This window comes from Conger conger, chromosome 8, assembly GCF_963514075.1.
Source record: "Conger conger chromosome 8, fConCon1.1, whole genome shotgun sequence".
In the NCBI taxonomy this organism is placed as follows: Eukaryota; Metazoa; Chordata; class Actinopteri; order Anguilliformes; family Congridae; genus Conger; species Conger conger.
The window spans coordinates 62,961,493-62,978,225 of NC_083767.1; the positions used below are offsets into that span (position 1 = coordinate 62,961,493).

Below are 16,733 nucleotides of genomic sequence, written 5' to 3' on the forward strand. Positions count from 1 at the left end.
AACCATGATACAAAGGCAGTAGTACCACTCTGCCTTCCGCTCTTTACTCGTCCGGGCTGACCCAGAATCTCCACAATAGGGCGAATAGATTCACCTTCGTTTATCTAACTCCATTTTAGAATAATAATTTAGATTAGATATCCACATTTAGTGGATGTCTTATTTATAATTTTGACTTGATCGCTATAGTAATCCTGTACTGAGAAGAACTCGCTGAGCAATCCTCTGCTGGTACCACCGCATGTCACATCGCGCGTTATGTGCCCGTCTCACGAAATGACTAGCTATCTGTAGTCATCAGAGGTTGCAGGAATAGCTACTCTCGGGTATATCTGTTTACAGCCTAGGGACCCAAGCAGACCAACATAGCTACGGCTGTGCTCGACATGAATGAACTACCATGCGGAGGCGAGGGATTTACCACCATAGGTCTACGGGTGCTATACGCCGTGATACAGTAAGTGGAAATAATCATCCTCCCTAGACCAGTTCGAGGGGGTAAACCACGCATTCCCTGTATAACATTAAGTGTCAGTAAGGAAAACCAAACAGATCAAGTTTTAACAATTTTATTTTACCAGGCAGGTTACATACACGTAATTACATCCTAGTTCCAAATCAAAAAACATTACAACGGAAACCAAATTACGGAGTCTTAAAAGTCATACCTGGTAATAGAAGCTACATACGGGAGTCTGACTACAGACACCCTGTACGTAGAAATTACGTGCACGGTGTGCACGGGAGGCTGATTGCATTCTCCCAGATTGCTTAGTTTGCTGTCCTTAAATCCAAAATCTGGCCTTTGATGTTAACCCTAAAAATGGGTCACCCATCTGTAATTTGGAGCCACGCCTCCCCAGGAAGCGCAGGGGGGTTGAGGCACATGGCTTTCACTGGGGCAGAGCTCCACACAGCTTCTCCTGGTTGGTTATGATGTACAGGGTTTGCTGTTGCAGAAATAAAACCATTGCACCAGTTGCACTGAAACAATCAGAATAATACCAAACATGAATATTATCTAAACTGACTGACTGTCATGAAACATCCAGTGCTGTACACATCATTTAGTGACTGAGTAAAGAGGGAGAGAGCAATAAAGGGGGGTTCAGGAGAAGGTCAGGGCCTAGCAGGAAGTATTTCCTCAAAACCTCTCTGTACCGTAAAGAATGTTGCCCCGTCGTAACGAGTTTTACGGCTGGAGGCCTGAGTCTTGCCCCACAGGCTCCTGCCCGTATGGGTGCGGAGATAGTGGGGGTTAATGGTGCATGCTCCTGGGTTAAATTACTTTACAGCCACATATTCCACAGTACCAGAGGAAGCCAGCAAGCTGACCAGCCCTGAGTGATAATGCCAGAAGTTAATAATTTTCGCCTTACAGATCACATATACGACAGAGAAAATATGAATGACTGAAATAGACCTATAAGTGAGGCAGGCATCCATAAAATACTAACATATGGTAAAAAAAACCAGTATAGTAATAATCAACACGTTCCCCCCAAAATAGAGCATATGATGAGTTTCCTTAAGAGAGAAGGCAGAAAGGAGGAAGAGGAATGAATTAACTTAAAATGGAGGCATTTGCCTTTGCAAGGTGAAGTGTGGAAGAACTGGTGCAGGAAGGACAAGCAGCAATACCATCTGACCAAAACCCATGAGAGAAGCAACAAGGTGGTATTGAGTGACATAAGATCTGAGAAACAAGCCATTTGTGTGGAACTGAATAAGGCTTTCCAGCTCAGTGGTTTCATGAAGTCATTTCTGCAGTGCTTGCACCAGCTAGAAGAAAATAAGTCCCTCAATATGTTACAGTGGCTTCATACATTTCTGGAAGAATACACCACTGGCACACATGCCAAACTCCAGGAGAAGTACCACGCAATGTGGACAGAAATCCAAGCTAAACTGAAAAGCGAACACAAGGAACTAGCAAAGAAACTTGAAAAGGTGTCTGAGGAGATCATAGCAATGTCAGTGGGGCTACAGCATCTTATGAGAGAACTGGGTCAGCTGTATGAGGCAGTTAAGTCTGTAGCTGTAAGTGAAGACTTCACCAATATACAGTGGGTTGACACTCTTCCCAGAATTGGAGCAGAGCTGCTGATGGCAGGATACCCTCTGGAGCTCATGGACGGAGATGTGGCTCACGTGCCTCTTGACTGGATCAGGGCTGTTTTTGACGCAGCTATACACACACTTGGAGACAAAAGGGTATTTGTCCTCTCTGTCCTGGGTGTTCAGAGTTCTGGCAAGTCCACTCTGCTGAACACCATGTTTGGCCTGCAGTTTCCAGTGAGTGCAGGAAAATGCAGCAGAGGTGCATTCATGCAGCTGCTGACCGTTGATGCAGAGATGAGGGAACAGCTGCAGTTTGACTTCATCCTGGTGGTGGACACTGAAGGCCTGCGATCACCGGAGATCAGCTCTGAAACCACCCTGGCCCATGACAACCAGCTGGCCACCTTCATCATTGGTGTGGGAAACATGACTCTCATCAATATCATGGGGGAGAATCCTTCTGAGATGCAGGATATTCTGCAGAGCTGTGTTCAGGCATTAATGAGAATGACATCTGTCAAAATAAAAACAGCTTGTCGTGAGCCACGGACCCCTTGCCGAGCTCAGACCTCACGTTCCCACGAGCAGTACCTCACCATGAGGTGAGATGAACTCAAGTACTCCGAACGTTCTGGAGCCCTGGTAAGTTCTACTGAACTTCTAGCCCAGTCTCGAAGTGAAGGGTGTGATGCAAATCTGGTATTCGATGTCCTGTATTCAATGTATTCCTCTAAAATAATCTTTATCACATATGATTATAGTAAGATATACTTTATTATAATCAGTCAAAAGAATAGAGTTATACAGATTACAGTATATATATCATTTTTCAGTTTGCTGATCACATGCAAGTTACATATACCCCTTTAGCTCTTTCTAATTTACCTTTCCACCATGATGTTTAAAAGTCAAGGTACACCCCTCAAATACCCATCCTCTTTGGCTTTAGCCTTATCCTATAGCTCCCCCTTCTGGACGTTTAAAAGAAACTATTCCTAGAATATTATATTTATCTAAACTATAAAAACTTCTTTCCATTTTTCTACCTTATATAGCACCTTACTGAGAAATAAAATACATAAAAATAAAAGGAAACTTATTACTTATTATAATGTATTACTTTTATGTATTACTTTTCCTACTTCTACAAGTAATCTGGATTATAATTACCACTCAAACTTGATTATAGTTGTTCTGCGCTGCTCTTTCGACATTAGTCCTGTTGCCACAACTCTTGGGCTGAGTCCGCACCGCGTACATCACTCTGTTCTCCATATCCAGATCCTGGAGTGGCGTGCAGAGGGAGCTTGACTACAGCTGTCTTGCGTTGCTCTCTCTTCAACAGCCCTTAGATATCTTCAACAGCGAAATTCTAAGATGCTATCCTAACGTCTAAAAGCTTATTCCTTATATATCCTTTTATTACCTTCTTTTGATAAGAAATGTCCCCAATATATCGAGTGGGAAGACATTTATCTCTTATGCAACTTTTTAATGACCATATTCATTACTTCTGTTTGTCTCACTGTCATTTTCTCATCCCTCAAAGGAAATTTCCCCAATACTTTATCTCATGTGCCCCTCCGGTTGGGAATTTCCACCATCTCAATATACGAGTGGAAAAACACTAGCTCTTATGTAATTTTTCAATGAACCTATTCATCACTGGTATTTGTCTCCCTGTCATAATCTCTCCTTGGACTCTCTCCAAACTTTGACTTCATACAAGCCAGAAGTTAGTGCCCTCCACCATCAACACACTCTTCAGGTGCCCCTCTCAGTGGCGCCTTAAGGGATCTACAAAGGACATCCAGCCAATAGCTGAGTGTAAATCATCCTCCAACTCCTCTGCAGTCAGTCCTTTGAATCTATCCAATAAATTATCAGATTATAATCTGGAAGGCCCTTAAAGCCTCTTAATATTCTTTCGGTATTGGCATCCCTTCCGTTTTCCTTTGCTTTAGCCAGGCATTGTGTCCCTCCCATGTAGGGTTGGGGTATTCCCTGACTGCTCGCTCAGCATGTTGAATCTCCTCCAAGGTTATGCTGGAACTCATTCTATGCATGGCCTCAGTCAGAACTTTAACCTTGCTCCTTAGTACAGTAAATCTAAGTCCGCCGACTTCAGACTTCAGACTGTTCATTATCTCTGAACCACATATTTTTCCTCTTACGGGCGTGCTTACTACCACCTCGATGGCGTGTGCGAGGGGTTAACAATGCATTCCTTCCTAACCCATCCCCCGTCAATCTCTCATCAGGGGGGCCTAGGGCCGGGTCCTCGACAAGCTGCATATTTGTGCACCAGAATGTTGCAGAGACGACAGCTAATGACAAAGATAAGGAAGGGAGAAGACGTCCTCAAAATAGACTTGATGAAATGGCTTGCATTGCAGCAAAAGAGGAGAACTTGGACATTAAAAGTTTTAGTGATATAATTCATTTTAATGTGGACTCACAGGTGTTCTACTTCAAAAATCTCTTGGAGGGAGACCCCCCCATGGCTGCTCCTAACCCCTCCTACAGCCAGAACGTTCAGAAGCTGAAGGACAAGCTGCTCTCTATTGCTGAATGGCAGCCAGACTGTCGGCTGCCCTCACTGTCTGAGGTTAAAGAATGAATCCAAGACGTATGGGATGCTCTGCTGCGAGAGAACTGCGTTTTCAGTTTCAGGAACACCTTGGAGATTTCTGCGTACAGTAAGCTAGAGAAGTCTTATGGGCAATGGTCATGGCGCTTCAGAAAGCATGCTCTAGAGAAACAGCAAACCTGGTGCAACAAAATAAACAGCAAACAGGTGGATGAAGTTTACATGTCAGATCTTATAAAGGAATTTGATAAGATCTGCGGACAACTGAAAGATGAGATTGAAACATATTTTACATGTGAGGAACACCCAGAGACCCTGGTTAACTGGAAAGGTGATGTTGATAGAAGATTTGAAACCCTGAAAGACCAGCTCATTGAAGACACACAGAGGAAGTGCAGGGATTTGCTCAACATCAGAAAGTGCGGCTCAGAACTAGAGGGGATGAAGATTGGCTACGAGGGAGAATTGCTCAGGATGAGTAGGTCTTTAGCCTCAAAACTAAAGGACGAAAAACTGACCAGTGATCAAATGATTCCACACTTTGATGAACTGTGGACCAAATGGTCGACAAAAATATCCTCTGAGAAAGGTCCGGAAAATCAAGTCGACATCCAAGCAGTTGTGGAAGACATCCTGAACAATCGATTTAAAAAGGAAAAAGACATTGCCCAAAAAATTCTAAATCGCAAGGCAATGGTCTCTTTTCAGTTCCAGGTAGACAAACATGTTTCGGGTAAATGGTTAAATAGGTTTTTGAAAATGATAAATTTTTCAGACACTGCAAATATTGAGAAAGATGGTCAGCGACTTACAGAAGAAATAACTACTAATCTACAAATGTACATTGACAGGAAGTCAAGAGAAAATGTGGACTTCAGTGCAATGTTTGTTCATGAAATACTAGAGAGCATATCACAGACTTTGGACACATATGAAAAAAAAGAGAGCCAAATAAAGCTCTTAGAGGAGTATAAAGTTGACATCTCCATTTACATGTGCACAAAGGCAGTCACAACGTTCAACAAAATGCACACAGATTTCAAGAGGAAAAATGATATGCTGACCTGCCTCAGTGAGAAAAAGAAGCAATATTTCAAGTATTTTAAAGACTCCTGTGATGGAGCAACTTCTGTGAAGATTTTGGCCAATTTCCTGGGTAACCACCTTGGATCAGCTATAAAACAAGAAATGTACAGCAAAGTCAGCCTTCAGATTGTGGACAAAATGAAAAGTAACTACCCAGCTTTCAGTGGAAACAGAGCTAACCTGGAGGACCACATACTGAAAGAGCTTGCTGAGAGGGAGAACTTTGACCTGTATGTGGAGTACCTTGAGCGTCCCAAGGAACACTTTGAAAAGTTCATTAGGTGAAGGGTGGAGGAGTACTGTGGAGACCACAGTTTAACATCAGAGCTCCTCAATAGGAACTTGAACATTTTGGTTGACAAGACTTTGACCGAAAGTTCCACCGTGACTTCAGAACTGAAAGAGAAAGATGGCACTATCTCAATGTGGCTTGACAAATTCTGCTCTAAACTTGGGGGTGTTTTCCCCATCGCAAGAGACAGTTTCAGAAATGTTGAATGCGAAGGCACCAGTGATCTGTCATTCCTCCAGGACATGATGGCCCAGTCACTTTCAGATATGCAGGAAAAGGCAAAGGAAAAAATAGAAACCTCAAGCCTTGACTTTGACTTGTTTGAGATTAGACCAGATGACATTCTAATTGATCAGCTCAGTGGGTGCTGGGAGCAGTGTCCCTTCTGTAAAGTCATCTGTACAAACACCATGGCTGACCATGACACTGACCACAGCGTGAGATTCCATCGCTCTGAAGCTCTCGCTGGCTGGAGTTATCTGCATACCACTGAGTTTTCAGTTGAATTTTGCACCACATCAGTCAGTAGTGATTCATGTTTCTTAAATGCTGAAGGTAAATCGACACCTCATAAGGAGTACAGAAAAGCAGGCCCCCCTTATGACAAATGGTCAATCACTCCAGATTCTTGTGAAAAAAAGTACTGGAAGTGGTTTGTGTGTGTCTTCAGGAATAAGCTGCAGGAGAAATTTGGATTGAAGTTTGAGGGCAGAGGTACAATTCCAGATGACTGGGAAAAAACAGTCAGGACAAAGCTGCTGTGGTGAAAGAACTGGGTGTCTGAATATGAATCCAAGTTCAAACCAGCAAGGATTCAGCCCATTGAAGGATACAGACAGTAACTCCAAAAATGCCACATGTACCAGTACCAATCCATCCATCCTTCTATGATCTGACTCACTTCTTCCTGGACCTCATCTGAAATGGCATACTTTCCTACTATTGCATACATACAATGTAGGAGAAAATTCACAGAACAAGGTGTTCTTCCTCTGTTTATGACAAATCAATCACAAGTCAAAATCAGACTAAACCGTCAAACTGTCAGAGTTGAGCAAGCTGGTTCCTCCAAAAATCTTAAAACTTCAGGCCAAAAGTATACCAATATGTATGTGGCCTTTAATCAATGTATCACATGTATGCTGCCTATTACTCATACAATCAAGATGCAAGCCAATGAACCTATATCATTAATTACAGATGAGCTTATGGAAACGCAAGAAACCACAGTGTCAACTGTAGAATATGTAATCCAATGAACCTATGTCATTCATTACAGATGAGCTTATGAAAACGCAAGAAACCACCATTAATCAAATGTTAAAGTACGATTAAGTATGCCTATATATTTTCAAACTGATTAACTGCTAAATTGTGCTAGAAGTATAGTGACCCATATGTAACCTGAATTGAATAAAATAATGTGTATACTTAAAGGAAAGTTGGAAAAGTACCGAATAACACCATGTTTTGCATAATTCATCTTTTTATGATTCCTCTTTGTTAGAAAACTGCTTGCAGGGCAGGATGCCTGGCATTGTGGGGGTGGGCTATAAGGACAGTCCACATTTGGCACTGTGTCATAATATGAAGTCATTAATCAACATTACCCAGCTATGACTCTCATTCAGGCCCTCAGTTCATAATCCTTCCCTTTTACACACGTAGACCAAGTCAGTCTGGAATCTTTCTTTGCAATCTTTCTTTTGCTTTCCATACGTATAATTGTAGATGGCACATTGTTAATTGTATATTTCTGAATAATAATTATGATTTGTTTTGTGTTACATTAATCCTTTCCGTTTCAGTGGCCCCACCTAAATCCCAAGGCTTTGGCTTTGGCTGAGAACATTTATCAAGGTCGACATTTCTATTTTACCAGGAAAGAATCCCATTGAGATTTTACAAGGGAGTCCTGGCCAAAATGGCTTAAAATAGATGTTGCATTACACACAGCAAGACACAGAAGAACATAAGACACTATACAAATAATTTAGGCTAAAAAAACATGAAGGTAAAACAAGTGCATACAGTGTCCATTGTATTGCTGATAAGCAGTTCAAATTTTCTAAAGGTGTCAGTGTATTAATGAAGGATTGAAATCTACGCAAATAAAATTATTCAAGGAGCTCCTGTGTATAATAAAGAGAAAAATGCATTATATGTATGAATGAATTGGGACTCATTTTAAACCAGTTTTCAGTTAGTCTTCCTCAACAGTTTCCTCCTCAGAAGAATCTCCTCGGATCACAGAAACATCAGACTCTCAATGATTACAGCACACCTCTCTACCCTGTGCTCTATAACACACCTCTCTACCCTGGGCTCTATAACACACCTCTCTACCCTGGGCTCTGCTCTATAACACACCTCTCTACCCTGTGCTCTATAACACACCTCTCTACCCTGTGCACTATAACAAACCTCTATACCCTGTGCTCTATAACACACCTCTCTACCCTGTGCTCTATAACACACCTCTCTACCCTGGGCTCTGCTCTATAACACACCTCTCTACCCTGTGCTCTATAACACACCTCTCTACCCTGGGCTCTATAACATATAACACACCTCTCTACCCTGTGCTCTATAACACACCTCTCTACCCTGTGCTCTGCTCTGTAACACACCTCTCTACCCTGTGCTCTATAACACACCTCTCTACCCTGGGCTCTATAACACACCTCTCTACCCTGTGCTCTATAACACACCTCTCTACCCTGGGCTCTGCTCTATAACACACCTCTCTACCCTGTGCTCTATAACACACCTCTCTACTCTGTGCTCTATAACACACCTCTCTACCCTGTGCTCTATAACACACCTCTCTACTCTGTGCTCTATAACACACCTCTCTACCCTGGGCTCTATAACACACCTCTATACCCTGTGCTCTATAACACACCTCTCTACCCTGGGCTCTATAACACACCTCTCTACCCTCTGCTCTATAACACACCTCTCTACCCTGGGCCCTATAACACACCTCTCTACTCTGTGCTCTGCTCTATAACACACCTCTCTACCCTGTGCTCTATAACACACCTCTCTACCCTGGGCTCTATAACACACCTCTATACCCTGTGCTCTATAACACACCTCTCTACCCTGGGCTCTATAACACACCTCTCTACCCTTTGCTCTATAACACACCTCTCTACCCTGTGCTCTGCTCTATAACACACCTCTCTACCCTGGGCTCTATAACACACCTCTATACCCTGTGCTCTATAACACACCTCTCTACCCTGTGCTCTGCTCTATAACACACCTCTCTAGAGTAGACTGTGCCCCCCTCAGTTCCGGAGGGATTGGGGAGGGAGGTGTGTAGAGAGGTGAGGAATAAGGCACCCTGGGGTCGGGCAATAAAAACTGGGAAACGCAGTGATAGGACACAGATCCATGGTGAATCAGTGGAGCCTTCCCCACACTGAAAACAAGCTTATGGCAGCTGAATAACGTTCTTTGTGCAATGTGAATTTGGTTGAATGAAATGAAATGGCCGGTAAAAGACTTCCCAGGTTCTGTAGATGGTTTTCCACCTGAAAAACGGCTTGCGCTGATTTGTTTAAGCATGATGATATTTGAATCACTGACCAAACTCAATATTTGACACACAATGTTGTCTGATTTATTGTATGAAAAGCATGGCTTTTTGTTTAACTGATTATGGGCTTTTGGTTTTATGAAGGTGAGTGAATGAAGTGACGCTTTAGGGGCCCAGTGCTACACAGTTGCTCCTCTGGGCCCAGCTCCATGGAATGGTGGATTTTACCCCTCACAGGGCTGATGTTTGATCACGTTGTGTTTCCTCTGTTATGAGCTCCTGACATGCACTGGGGGAGGAAGTGACATCATAGTCAGGTGTTCTAGAATGCTGTGGTGCAGGCAGAGGTTAGGTGTTGGTGGGCGTGGCGTGGGTTTATCACATTCTCTGTTGTAATCGTGTGCATGTAATGTGTAGGAACGGGTGCCACTGTGAGGAGGCGGTGGTCTCCTTTACTGAGTTTATTTCATGTTTTGGCGTAATGCATGTGTTTAAAGTGGGTGGGTCTGATATCTGACAGCATGATGCAGGTTGGCCTGAGCTCCCCTGCTGGGCAGGGATGGCCTCTCTTGGTTTTGTGGTTTCATCGCCCTGCTCCTGTCCCCTGACTGAATGATTTATTCCCCAAGGGACAGGCTGGTTTCCCTGCTCCCGTCAGTAGCTCTGTGTTTGGAACCACACTGCTGGGTGTACAAGTGTGAGTAATGATACAGGTGTGTGTGGGTCTGAAATGTGTGAGGACTGTGGAACCTGCTGAGTGTTTTGGAACAGCATTTGATTTCCCCCTCTGTTGGAGGAGATGTGTGATGCATCCTGGGTAAGTTTCTGCTTTGATAACATTTTTAAAATGGCTGACTCATCACTCTCCTGCCCCAGTGAGTCCTGGACTGGCACACTGTCTCTGACTCCACCATGTGCACTGACTCCAGTCCACTGAGTCCTGATGTAAATCCTGGGTGAGTGTTAGACTAAAAGATTCAAGCTTTTAGTGTTATGCCCCTTTAATTGATAAGTATGAATAACTTTCCCAGTGTAATTACATTTGGCTCATGTGTCAATTGTGCATTCATAGCAAACTGGGACAGAAGGTGAGGCCAACAGTGACTGGTATGATCCATCCATCCATCCATCCATCCATTATCTGAACCCGCTTATCCTGAACAGGGTCACAGGGAGGCTGGAGCCTATCCCAGCATACATAGGGTGAAAGGCAGGAATACACCCTGGACAGGTCGCCAGTCCATCGCAGGGCACACACACCATTCACTCACACACTCATACCTACAGGCAATTTAGACTCTCCAATCAGCCTAACATGCATGTCTTTGGACTGTGGGAAGAAACCGGAGTACCCGGAGGAAACCCACGCACACACGGGGAGAACATGCAAACTCCGCACAGAGAGGCCCCGGCCGACGGGGATTCGAACCCAGGACCTCCTTGCTGTGAGGTGGCAGTGCTACCCACTGCACAATCCGTGCAGCCGACTGGTATGATGTTAACAGGATTTACTGCCATCTAGTGGTGTAATGAAGACATTGTCATTGTCTTTGGGCTCAGTTCAAGGCAGTGAACAAAACAAAGGACTGTTCAAATTAAACATTTATTTTTAGTGTGACCATTTGTGGTGAAATACATCAGCTTGACTAAGTGCTGAGATGCAAAACAAAGTTTGAATTCAGCTTTCTAAATGGATAAATTAGTCATCATGTTTGTATTTTGTAAAAAGTATTCTCTTTCATACAGCCCATATGGTGAAGTTCTCAGCATAAAACAAACTGTTAAAATGTCAATTTACCATCCCAGATTATGCACCACAGCAATGGAATAATGTACAAAGATCAGCCATGCTAATTCAGAGACAGTGTTTATTGATAAATGGTCATCGGTCATGATGGAGGCAAAAGCACTTTATATGAGAGGGGTGCGTGGGGGTCCCGTTAGGGCTTTATTCGGGACGAGTCCCAGGAGCGTAGTCAACACAAGCAAAGTCCATACACGAAGATCCAGCCAAACAAATATAAAACAAACAAAAAGCACGGTGCCGAGGGAAGAGGCAATCTCGTAGTCGGTAGACGTGCAGGGAGGTCCAGTAGCAGGAGAGCAGTCAGCGGGGCAGATGAACAGGCGGACGGCAGGCAGAGGCGTAGTCGTGGGCGAAGCGGGAGTCGAAACCATGAAACAATCAGCGGGGCAAAAGTACAAAAACGGTAGGCGAGGACGTAGTCAAAAAACAAACAGTGGTCAACAAAACAGAAATCAATGGACGATGGTCGATAACAGGCTTGGATCGTAACGTGTAAACAAACAGTAGTAATGCTCAAGAGTTGCGTAGTTAGACTAGAGGCAGACAATTTTGCAGTGAACAGTAGCGCGACTGGGCTATAAATGCGGGTGTAGACAGGTGCAGACAATTAGTTAGAGCGTAGCAAGGAAATGGAAAACAGGTGCGATGGATGACAAGTTTAACAAGGAGAATAGTAATCGTTAGTAATAAACCTATCCTGCCCTAGCATTAGTAAATTAGTAAATGACATGCACGAGAAACGTAAGGTAACATGAACACATGATTAGTTTGTTAGTCTCTACCCAATCCTGATCTAGCGTTAGTAGTTTTAGTAAATAGACAAATGGAAACACTTAGGGAGTGAATGACAGAAAGAGAGAGAGAGAGAGAGAAAAGGCGGAACGCAAGGTTTGCGGAAAAACATGTAAAAGTGTATGCATAACAACGACCAGTTAACGTAACAATAAACATGCATCAAAACATAACACAAAGCGAAACTAAGACGATAATCACTCAACATAACCAGGTAATATAATCGTACGAAAACATAACTAGACATGACAAGAAAATAAATCGTAACGAGACATAACTAAACAACATGACGAACCTAGACAACATAATACATGATAAGACACTACGTGACTAAGACAACATAAATAAACATAAATAAACATAAAACATGGCGAGACAGACCTGAAACGTGACATTATAGAATGCATATGAAGTATAATAACTGGCTGATTGTATCTGTCATAGAACCAGGACTCGCTGAAGGTTGCAATAAAACTTAAGCATTATGAGTTGTAAATTGTTCAGCTCGACTGAACCAGGGCCTGTATATTGTTGTATCATCTGCATATGTGGACACACAGGCTTTTTCCAAAGCAAGTGGAAGATCATTAGTAACAACAGAAAACAGCAAAGGGCCAAGCAAACCTCATTGTGGAATTCCACACTCAACATGTCTTGCCTCTGAAAAGCTTCCATTAAAGAAAACACCTTGTGTTCTATTAGATAGATAACCTTCAATCCTTGATAAGGCAGATGGAGCAAAACCATAACGCAATGCGTTTTAAAAAAAATAATCACTTATGATCAATCACATCAAAGGCAGCATTGAAATCTAGCATCTGTCATTTGTGTAAGCGCTGTGCATGTTGAGTGACCTTCCCTATAAGCATGCTGGTAGTCACTTGTCAAATTGTAAACAGAGAAATAGCATTGTATCTGGTCTAATAAACATTAGACACTTTGAAATATCTTGCAATCAGTGGAAAAACACTTCCATTCAAAATGAAAAACATACCTGAAATTGGTACACATGAAAACACTTGAACACCAATCAGAGAGAGAGAGAGAGAGAGAGAAATTGGTGCAAAGCAATGATTTTATTTGTTTTACACGTGCCTTCAGGGCACTGTCCAGCTAATCAGCCCAGCCAGGTGCTTTTCTTGTCAAACAAATCAAAATCAAACAGGAAAAATCCAAAAACTCAAAAAGGAAAAAAAAGGGAAAAAAAGTAATCGGCCAAAAAATTAGGGACGCAGGAATTCTGTTCAGGAATTCCGGCCCACTGGCTGTTCGACCCCAGTGGTGTACCGAGAGAGAGAGAGAGAGTTTGGGCCAGTAAGAAGCATAAGGACATGATCTCATTAGAGGGGCCAGCTCACACCATGTGGGGAAAGCACCCTGCTGAACTGCTCTTTGAGTTTCAGTGCAGCATTATACACTCACTTTATTAGGAACACCTGTACACCTACCTATTCATGTGATTACCTAATCAGCCAACTGTGTGGCAGCAGTGCATACAATCATGCAGAAACGGGTCAGGAGCTTCAGTTAATGTTCACATCAGAATGGGGGAAAATGTTATCGAAGTGATTTAGACCATGGAAGACTAAATTTTTTTTTTTTTTTAAGTAAGTAAAAACCTAATAAAGTACTCACTGAGCGTAAGTGCAGGCATCTTGCTCTTGCTCAAAGATGGAGCACTTGTGCCTCTCGCAGCCATTGAAACAATAACAAGACTTTCCGAGAAACCAGTTGCGCCCCTCCCTTTCTCATGTAGCCACCCATCACGTGGTTTCTCTGAATCTGCATTCACAGAAACCACACCTTCAAACTTCATGTGAAACACAAACCAGAATCTAAGCTCAAGAGCATGTATCCTGATCATTTAAAATGATCCTCCTAGTGAGCACTTAATTCAGAAAATGGTCTAATCGTAATAAGGACTATCTAAAAGGTTATTTGTAATAATGTGATTGTCTTTATGTTAACACACATTGACAATTAAGAATCAATTAAGAAAATTACCCTTACACTAAAAAGCGTTTTTAAATACTTTTAAGACTTTTCCTGAACTCTAAATGCACAAACACACCTACAACACAATTGGCAAAACGTTTAATTTCATGCTCAAAATCACACATTATAAACAGGTCAGGGGCAAGGAAAAGGGACATCATCCTTGGATGGGCATCAAACCAGGCTGTGACTGCAGGGTGGAATGCCACATTGTCCCATGTGATCACATATTGGCAGGTGGTCCCCCACCTGTCCCGGCACCAGTCTTTCGTGCTGGTCTTCTAAAATCAGAGAAGGCAGTCAGTGTTGTAGGGGCTAATCTCACATTTGTGGAGGAGCGCACCATTGTTGGAGATCGCGGCGCACATGGTGATGTTGGCTCCTCTCTGGCCCAACGCACATGGTGATGTTGGCTCCTCTCTGGCCCAGCGCACATGGTGATGTTGGCTCCTCTCTGGCCCAGCGCACATGGTGATGTTGGCTCCTCTCTGGCCCAAACGCACATGGTGATGTTGGCTCCTCTCTGGCCCAGCGCACATGGTGATGTTGGCTCCTCTCTGGCCCAAACGCACATGGTGATGTTGGCTCCTCTCTGGCCCAGCGCACATGGTGATGTTGGCTCCTCTCTGGCCCAAACGCACATGGTGATGTTGGCTCCTCTCTGGCCCAGCGCACATGGTGATGTTGGCTCCTCTCTGGCCCAAACGCACATGGTGATGTTGGCTCCTCTCTGGCCCAGCGCACATGGTGATGTTGGCTCCTCTCTGGCCCAGCGCACATGGTGATGTTGGCTCCTCTCTGGCCCAACGCACATGGTGATGTTGGCTCCTCTCTGGCCCAGCGCACATGGTGATGTTGGCTCCTCTCTGGCCCAGCGCACATGGTGATGTTGGCTCCTCTCTGGCCCAAACGCACATGGTGATGTTGGCTCCTCTCTGGCCCAGCGCACATGGTGATGTTGGCTCCTCTCTGGCCCAGCGCACATGGTGATGTTGGCTCCTCTCTGGCCCAAACGCACATGGTGATGTTGGCTCCTCTCTGGCCCAAACGCACATGGTGATGTTGGCTCCTCTCTGGCCCAAACGCACATGGTGATGTTGGCTCCTCTCTGGCCCAGCGCACATGGTGATGTTGGCTCCTCTCTGGCCCAGCACACATGGTGATGTTGGCTCCTCTCTGGCCCGGTGCACATGGTGATGTTGGCTCCTCTCTGGCCCAAACGCACATGGTGATGTTGGCTCCTCTCTGGCCCAAACGCACATGGTGATGTTGGCTCCTCTCTGGCCCAAACGCACATGGTGATGTTGGCTCCTCTCTGGCCCAGCACACATGGTGATGTTGGCTCCTCTCTGGCCCGGTGCACATGGTGATGTTGGCTCCTCTCTGGCCCAGCACACATGGTGATGTTGGCTCCTCTCTGGCCCAAACGCACATGGTGATGTTGGCTCCTCTCCGGCCCAGCGCACATGGTGATGTTGGCTCTCAAAAAAAAAGTCCATCCCCTGCCCCTAACACACAGAACTGTACAATCTCTCCCCACCTTCAAGCGCAAGCTGAAGACACACCTCTTCAAGCAGCACCTCTCCCCATCCCTCCCTACCTCCCTGTGAACCTTAATTGTTGTCTTTGTGATTTACGTTGTATTTCGGTATTTTTAGTTGGCTAGGTAAGCAGTATTTGGATAGTTAAGTTTGGTCACTTTTGCTTTGTTGTTTGCTTGTTTATTTGTTGTAAAAAAAAATTTAAAAAAAAAATTGGCCCTGATCCTCATCTTTGTTGTACGTGTAACTCTGTGTTTACCAGACATGCTCTAGGTAGGCACTAGTATCAAGTAAAGTTTATAATATCTCTCACTGGATTCACTCAAGCGGTATCTTATCTAAGATTCGTACAGGAGGATTGCAGTAGTGCTTAATAATATCAAGAATTTCACCCAAACCCACAATAACAACAGCAGACCAATCAGCTCATGTGTCAAAGATAAGATTGTATTAACAGTATTGACACATCAAATCAGTGTATTAGGAAAAAAAATGTTGAATATGAATATGAACATGTATGTGTGTATGTTGTATATGAAATATCAATGTGAATCTCAGAGTACCACGAGTAGAACGTGTGGTGTACAATATGAAATATCAATGTGAATCTCAGAATACCATTAGTAGAACGTGTGGTGTATAATGTGAAATAGCAATACAGATCATAAAGTTCAACCTTATCTTGTAGCACACAAAAGTTCAACCTTATCTTGTAGCACACATATAATGAACAACATGAAATATCAATTCAGATCATATAAATCACCCTATGTTGGATCCAACAACCCCAAAAAATATATATAAATGTTTGATATGAGATCTCATTCAAGAAAAATGGAGAAAAAATATATATAGCTCGAGCTGAGATGAGTAGTAAGGGGGAAAATTTTGCGTGTTTCAATACGAAAGTTCTGATCATACAGTGCCGATTAGAACATGTCCCGTCCTACCACACTCTTGTGGGGGAAAAAATCAGTCCATGGGATGACGTCTTACTCTTGAGGGAAACCTCTCAGTCCATC

The 16,733-nt window shown here is 43.6% G+C and overlaps 1 pseudogene; it reads left to right on the plus strand.

Annotated features, from left to right (window-relative positions):
• The first annotated feature begins 1,884 nt into the window (after positions 1 to 1,884).
• LOC133135066 (interferon-induced very large GTPase 1-like) lies at positions 1,885 to 6,831 on the plus strand (annotated as a pseudogene).
• Positions 6,832 to 16,733: the final 9,902 nt, after the last annotated feature.